The 8,802-nt window shown below is 40.8% G+C and overlaps 1 non-coding gene across 1 annotated transcript; it reads right to left on the reverse strand.

Moving 5' to 3' along the window:
• Window positions 1-1,205: 1,205 nt before the first annotated feature.
• Window positions 1,206-1,312, reverse strand: LOC138882468 (small nucleolar RNA R71). Its single transcript, XR_011404071.1, has one exon. It is a non-coding gene; the product is annotated as a small nucleolar RNA R71 (small nucleolar RNA).
• Between the last annotated feature and the right edge of the window lie 7,490 nt (window positions 1,313-8,802).

Consider the following 8,802-nt stretch of genomic DNA (forward strand, 5'->3'; position numbering starts at 1 on the left):
GCTAACCTTAAATACTAAGGTTGTGGGCCCTAAATGGGTGTATTGTTAATGGGTTTTTGCTATTGAATATATATATATATATATATAATGGTTGGTTGGTATTTATTCATTTCTCATGATTCATTTAATATTGATGGTTGCAAACATTGACTAATGCTATTTCACTCTATCTTTACTTGTAAAACTGGGTTAGGGTTTGGTAGAATTAAATAACAAAAACTCAAGGCCCTAACCCTTGTTTAATAGAATCAATTAGGAATAAGTGAGTTTTATTTGTCATAAATTGGTTGTCTTCAATTGCAACTCTTTTATATTTACGAAAATTATAAAGAGGAGATACTACCTAACTATTGGGAAATATTGGGTAGTCATTTAGGAACCATTTGCATATCAAAGGACCTTCCATTAGAAATATATCATATTAACACCGATAGCATTACATTCCATAAATGGGGACACAACCTTAGTTTTCTTAACTAAATTAATTACACTCTCATAACAAAATAGTTATCTTATTAATTCACAATTACTACATTCTCTTTATAAGCTAAAGGAGTAGAATTACGACTTAAGTCAAGTTTTACACTATTCAAGTAACCTTTTCACACCTATTCCCTTTGGGATTCGACCACATTCTTGTTGCATTATTATATTTGACACCGACCGCCTTACACTATTTATTTAAGTGTAATTTGAGCGTATCAAATTGTGGCGCCGTTGCCGGAGAATACGATTTTAAAATTACTAATTAGTGTGTGTTTTACTTTACGCCTTCTTCTATTCCATCACACCTTACTTGCTTTGCTTGGTGTCACTAGGTAAACATGGGCGAGCTGGAAGAAGAGAATATCCTTGCAGATGTAGATGAGTATATTGAGGATACGAATGCCATTGTCCCTCCAAGAGTTGATGATGCTACCTTCAAGGTGGAACACAGTCTAATCCTAATGCTCAAGGTAGAGGGGTTTTTTCGAAATTCCACAGATGATGATCTGACACAACATCTCAGAAATTTCTTGGGTGTGTGTGTGATGCACAAGCAGAATCACATTTCAGATAATGCCCTAAGGTTGAGGGTGTTCAAGTACTCTCTAACTGGAGAGGCAAGACAATGGATCAAAAATCTACCACCTAATTCCATTCATACTTGGCCCGAGCTTGTCCGAGCTTTCCTATCAAAATGGTTTCCACAGAACAAGAGGTCTAAGCTCTGGAATAAAATTTTCATTTTCAAGAAATTACCAGGAGAACATCTACATGAGGCATGGGATCGGTTCAAGCTATATTTAGTGAGGTTTCCGAATCATGGTTTTCCGGATACTATCTTGTTGGAGAAATTGTACATGGGCTTGGATCCTATGAATCAATCCATACCCAGAAATGCAGCTGATGGATCTTTTATGGATAAAACATTTGCAAGGATCACACAAATCCTTGACAAAATGGCAAAACATAACCAAGCTTGGCACTCAGAGGACTCCACGAGTGGAATTGCATATGGTACTCCATCTTTGACCAACATGATTAAGGAGAACCAAGAAAGAGATCAAGTAATTGTTGAGCTTGCCACCAACGTCAATGTGTTGACGAATATGTTCACTGAAAGCCAAACAAAAAGGACGAACGTGGTGGAAGATGTTCAACCCATGTCAAATGAGGATTACGAGGAAGCAAATTATGCCAACAACTCTGAATGAGGTTATCAAAGGCACCCTGCCAAGGTTCAGGACAACAAAACCAATTGAGGCCTAACCCGCAAGGGCAAGGCAACTAATAGTGGCAAAATGACCAAGGTAGTTCAAATCAAGGAAATTAGAGTAACAACAATAATAATTTTTCAAATCGGAGTTCCAACCCCTGTGTTCCTCCAAAGGGGCAATATTCAAACTCTCCACATTGGAAAGAAAGTTCTTCGAGTGAGTCCAAGTTGGAAAACATGCTTGAACGAGTATTGTAAAATCAAGATAGATCTGACACTTCAATGAAGAACATGACTGGGTTTGTGGGATCTCATACCACATCTATTCAAAAGTTGGAGATGTAAATGAGAGAGCTCTCAAGAGATCAAAATCTGAAGCAAAAGGGCACACTCCCAAGTGACACAATTGCAAACCCAAAAGGTAATGAGAGTTGCCCAACCTCACATTGTATGGCAATCACAATTCGAAGTGGGAAACTACTTCAAGGAGAGAATAAACAAGTGGTTAAAGTGGAAGATTCCGAACAAGAAGTCGAGGCACAAGTTGAGGTGCCAATTTCTGTTGAAGTTGAAAGGCTCCTGAAGAAGGTGAGAACTCAAGAAGTGAACTATGAGGAGGTTAAGAAAAAGGTAATAGAGGCACCAAAATCTCTAGCACCAATTCCTAGGCTTCCACCTCCTTTCCCTTAAAGACTTGCTAGGGGGTTGATGATAGAAAACTTGAAAAGTTCTATGACATTCTCAAGCAATTATCGGTAAACATTCCATTTGTGGAAGCATTTCAAGAGATGTCGGGTTTTGCTAAGTATTTGAAGGACTTAATCACTAAAAGAGAACCACAAGAATGAGTTAGTTCAATCATTGTAATAACCACGGTCCAAAAGAAAGAGGACCCGAAGCTTTCACCATCCCATGCACTATTGGGTTGCGCGATTTTGCACGACCCTTTATGATAATAGGGCTAGCATCAACTTAATGCCTCTTTCTATTTACAAGCAAGCGGGGTTAGGTATGCCAAGGCCAACAAGTATGAGGTTACAAATGGCCGACCGTTCAATAAAGAGACAGGTAGGAATTGTAGATGATGTCCTTGTCAAAGTGGGAAAGTTCCTCATCCCTGCCGACTTTGTTATCCTCGATTGTTCTGTTGATAAAGAAATCTCTATCATCTTGGGGAGACCATTCCTTGCTACCGGAAGATCACTCATGGATTTGGAATGAAATGAGATCAAGTTCCGAGTTAATGACGAAGAGGTTACCTTTCAAGGAAGTAAGGGTATAAAATTGCCGCATACATACTAGAGTATCTCAAATATTGATGTTGTTGATGAGGTAGAGCATGGAGTCGAGGTGAAGACGGAAGAGGAATGCCTTGGTAAGGCATTGGCGACTATTTTGGTAAACTTTGATGGTGAAGATATGGAAGGATACATGGAATCAGTGAATGCATTGGAATGTCTTGGGTCTTACACTTATGCACCAAAGAAACTTTCACTTGACTTAGAGAATAGAGTCACTCCTCCTACTAGCCTTCAATTATCAAGCTTCCACAACTTGAGCTCAAGCCACTTCCATCGCACTTAAGGTATAAATTTTTTGGCTCTAATGACGCTCTACCTGTAATTGTTTCTTCTTTGTTAAATGATGTGCAGGTTGAACAACTATTGAATATCTTGAGGGAATACAGACAGGCCATTGGGTGGACAATAGTGGACATCCGAGGGATTCCTGCTGGAATTTGTGAGCACAAGATACAATTGGAGCAAGAAAGCAAACCTAGCGGGGAGCGTCAAAGAAGGTTAAACCCTTCCATAAAAGAGGTGGTGAAGAAAGAATATCATTAAATGGTTGGATGTCGGGGTTGTTTACCCCATTGCTGATAGTCCATGGGTGAGCCCGGTGCAATGTGTGCCAAATAAATGAGGCATGACCGTCATTCAAAATGACATAAATGAGCTCATCCTAACAAGGACAGTGACCAGGTGGAGAGTTTGCATGGACTACCGGAAGCTCAATAGTGATACTTGCAAGGACCATTTCCCTATGCCTTTTATTGATAAAATTCTTGATCGGCTAGAGGGAAGGTCAATTTATTGCTTCTTGGATGGTTATTCTGGCTATAACAAAATCAACATCGCCTTACAAGATCAAGAGAAGACAACATCACATGCCCATATGGAACTTTTGCTTTTAGCCGGATGCCATTTGGGCTATGCAATGCTCCGACTACTTTTCAACGATGCATGATGTCAATCTTCTCTGACATGGTGGAATATTTCTTAGAGGTGTTCATGGATAACTTTACTGTGGTTGGTGATTCCTTTGAGCATTGATTTGACAACCTTAGGCAGGTTCTCAAAAGATATAAGGAAACAAACCTTATGCTAAATTGGGAAAAATGCCACTTCATGGTAGACATGGGTATTGTTCTGGGCCACAAGATCTCCAAGCAAGATATAGAGGTTGATCGGGCAAAGATCGAGATCATTTCCAAACTTCCTCCTCCCATTTCGATAAAAGGTGTTCGGAGCTTTCTGGGGCATGCCGGTTTTTATAGGCGATTCATCAAAGGCTTCTCAAATATTGCAAATCCCATTTGAAAGCTCCTTGAAAAAGATGCAAAGTTTTATTTCAATGAGAAGTGTCTCAAAGCTTTTGAGGAATTGAAAGCGAGGCTCACCGCGGAATCTATTATTGTCACACCCAATTGGTCTCTTCCATATGAACTCATGTGTGATGCTAGTGGTGTAGCTATTAGGGCAATACTTGGTCAAAGACATAATAAGATTCTTCATCCTGTCTACTGTGCAAGCAAGACACTCAATGGTACATGAATGAATTACACTGTGACGGAGCAAGAACTGCTTGCTATTGTCTATGCTTTTGAAAAATTTGGCCTATTTGTTGGGTTCCAAAGTGATTGTCTACACTGATCATGTTGCTCTCTACTACCTTATGGCGAAGAAGGATGCTAAACCAAGATTGATTAGGTGGGTTCTTTTATTACAAGAGTTTGACTTTGAAGTCAAAGATCGGAAAGGAACAGAGAATCAAGTTGCGGATCACTTATCTAGGCTTGAAGAGACAGGGAGACCAAAAGAAGATCTTAAAATTAATGATGCCTTCCCAAATGAGCACATATTGGCATTTTCTAGCACTTTCACTCCTTGGTATACCGACATTGCTAACTTCTTGGTTAATGACCTTATCCCCAACGAATTGGAAGCTTATCAGAAGAAGAAGTTCCTGCGAGAGTGTAGGCAATATTATTAGGAGGAACCTTTTCTGTTCTGGATTTGCGCTGACAACATCATTCGGCGTTGTGTTCCAGAAGATGAGGTAATTCAAATTCTCAAAGCATGTCATGACTCCCCAGTTGGGGAACATCATGGTGGAAATTGTACTGCGGCAAAAGTGCTTGAATGTGGCTATTAGTGGTCATCGATCTACCAAGATGCAAACCAAATGGTTAAGGCATGTGATCAATGTCAAAGACAAGGGTTAATTTCTAGAAGACATGAGATGCATATGATATTTGTGATGGAGGTCCAGATCTTTGATGTGTGGGGGATAGATTTTATGGGTCCCTTCATAAGCTCTTATGGCATGACATATATCCTGGTGGCAGTAGATTATGTCTCCATATGGGTCGAGGCAATTGCCTTGCCTAACAATGAGGCAAGAAGTGTAACCACCTTCTTTAAGAAGAACATATTTACGTGGTTTGGAACCCCAAGAGCAATCCTTAGTGATGGTGGTTCTCATTTTTGCAACAAAGCTTTTGTCGGGCTGCTCGAGAAATATGGAGTTAAGCACAAGGTGGCCACTCTTATCATCCTCAATCAAGCGGTCAAGTTGAAGTTTCCAACAGGGAGATCAAGAGCATCCTAGTAAAAACTGTCAATACAAACAGGACCAACTGGTCAAGGAAGCTAGATGATGCATTATGGGCATATCGAATAGCATTCAAGACTCCCATTGGCACCTCACCGTACCGGTTGGTTTTGGGTAAGGCATGTCACTTGCTAGTGGAGCTTGAACACAAAGCTTTGTGGGCATTGAAAAAGTTAAATCTTGAATGGGCTGAAGCTTCTAATCTAAGGTTGACACAACTCAACGAGATGGAAGAATTTCGTTTGCATGCCTATGAGAATGTAGCCATGTACAAGGAAAGAATGAAGTTTGTCATGATACGAAGATTATGAAACGGGAATTTAAATCAGGTGACTTAGTCTTGCACTTCAACTCAAGACTAAAACTCTTTCCGGGCAAACTCAAAAAAATGGTCTGGCCCATTCAAAGTTGTGAATGTGTCGTCCTATGGTGCCATTGAATTGGAATCCGAGGACAGGACTCGAACCTTCAAAGTAAATGGCCAAAGGGTCAAGCATTTTCTCGGAACCAGTGGAGAAAGGCATTTGATAGAACAATTCACACTCAAATATGGTCCTACACCAACCACCACCAATGCTTAACAAAAAGAGGGGTCACATCATCTTGGCGCGACGTTAAATCAAGCACTTCTTGGGAGGCAACCCATGTGTGGTAACACATTTTGGCTAGATTTTAATTTCAACAAGTTTAATTCTAGGTGTTGAGCAGTTTGTCATGTGTGTTAGAATGCAGGTGACCCAAAATACAATAAAACAGGATGCAAGGGCAGAGGAAAGTGAAGGAAAGAAAAACCTTTGATTCCGCAACAACATATGCGACCGCATAGTGGATTTGCGGACCGCATAATGGTTGCAGACATAGGCAGAAAAATATGCTATCTGAGCCTTCAAAAATGCAGTGAAAATGTAATTTCTGCGGCCCGCATAAAAATTATGTGACTGCAGAACCTATCGCATAATTGGTTTACCAAACTCAGTCACTAACCCATCGTATAACACATATGCAATCGCATAATGTGATATGTGATGGGTTGCCTAACCACAAACCTCTCAGGTATTTAACCCTAACTCCCTAAATCATTTTCATCACTCTCTCGTCAACCGCACACACAACACACTGCTCAACACATAAGAAAAGATAAAACGATCAAAAATATTGAAACAACAAAACAAGAAGATTCAATAAGGAATTGAAAAGGAAGGGGTTGACCTTACTCGTGTTTCAAACCAACATTGTCCCTCTTGATTTTGGTATGCTCGCTTTTCCCCTTTGTTTTCCTGCTTCATCAATTGAAAATTGCCATGTGAAAATTTCTGTGTGCTCTCATTGTTTTCTCCCCCAACTCTGTACTGTGGGTAATTCATCTAAAGTGATTCCACTAAAAACCTAGGTTAGAGGAATTCTACTGAAAACCTAGGTTAGGGGCTCTCTACCGATAACCTAGGTTAGGGGCTCTCTACCGATAACCTAGGTTAAGGGCTATTGTGGGTAAATTGCTATATGGGGGTTTGAATTGGAGAATAGGAGAAATAAAAAGGGGTGGGAAAGTTGTAGCATTTGGCTTAAATTTCATCCTGCTGGGTGTACACTAACTGAGGGCGAAAACTTTATTTTTAGCTGTTGACTAAGAACGATAATCTTTGCGGTCCGCATAACTGTTTCGCGGAAAGTAGAGTCATCGCATTTTATACCATATATAGTTGTCTCAAAACCCTTGTGCGATTGGATTTGCGACCACAAAAACATTATGTGGGCTGCATAATGGTCACAGACAGCGGTAGATAAACTGCTCTATTTGAGGAGCAAAATGCTACCAATCTGCGGTCGCATAAGTTAGTCTGCGACCACTTCTGTTGACCGTAGAATTTGTTTGGCTTTTGAGTGTTGAATTACGCGATGGGTTCTGCAGCTCGCAGAAGTGTTATACGATTGTATAACTGATTAAAAAACCAACTTCTTTCTTCAGTGTTCTTTCCTTCTTAACATGTTGTACATGCCATATCACATACTCACTCGTTGATTAATCTAAAAGAATGGAACCAAAGAAATCTTTGTCATCGTGACAACCTCCCCCTCGAGGAAAGAAACAGGTTGCTGCTCTGAGCTAACAAGCACAACAATCCAAACGCACCAGGCCTGCCACAGCCAGAAGTATAACTGAGCATTCCTCCCAGTCTGAAGAGGAGGAGGCATAAACTGATCTTGTGCCACCTATTGACCTCCATGCTAAAGCACGCCGAAAAATGGTGAAGATCTCAGGTTTGGGGTTTCTGGCTCTCGGACCTTGTATAGGGAAGGCTTAGGAAAGAGAAAAATCCTCGAAGAGAAACATCTAAGCTTGAACGATTTAAAAGAACACTATCCCCATGTACTAGAAAACATCAAAAAGAGGGGGTGAGAGTCCTTAAGTCAGGTCCTAGGAGAGTACAAGGAGACACTCACAAGGGAATTCTATACTGCCTATGCTGCATCCAGCAATGTAGTACAAAAGAGAAACTATAGGTTCTTCGACTCTATTTTAGTCTGCGGAGTTGAAGTCCTCTGTGATGCAGGATCAATCAATGATGTATATTTTGAGGATTGGGAGCCAGGCACCACAAAATATGATGAAAATCTTAAAAACAAGGAATCCGAGCGTGCTTGGGTAGCCTCTGTCATAGCCAAGGGAACTCCACCTTGGATTGCACCGTGCCAAATGATCTACAACAGGGATCTTACTCAAGAAGGTCAGTACTGGCTAAGTTTTGTCTGCTCCCGTCTAACGCCCTCAAGGAATGAAACATATATAAGCATCGAGAAGGCAATCCTCATTGCTTGCATCATGATGGTCATCAAGGTTGATGTGGGAGAGATTATATACTGTGAGATTGGGATCCGGGCGAACCAGACAACAACTTTTCTCCCTTTTCCATGCCTAATACATGCCTTATGTAAAGTTGTGATGGTTTCTCATGTCCCTAAACATGATCTCATAGCAAAAACTGTTTAGGATATCGATATCACCTGGATCAATGATGTTGCCGATAAAGTGGTCGACAATCCACCAGAGCCTTCACTCACTCCTCCTCTAGCCTCAGCTGCACCTGCTACCTCATCAGACACTCCTTCTATACCAGCCACTTCCACATCCACTCCTAGACCATCCACTGCACCACTACCTACCTCATTTCCTGCACTTTCAAAGCTTGGTCTACTGGCACAACATGCAA

Source organism: Nicotiana sylvestris, chromosome 11 (genome assembly GCF_000393655.2).
Source record: "Nicotiana sylvestris chromosome 11, ASM39365v2, whole genome shotgun sequence".
Lineage (NCBI taxonomy): Eukaryota > Viridiplantae > Streptophyta > Magnoliopsida > Solanales > Solanaceae > Nicotiana > Nicotiana sylvestris.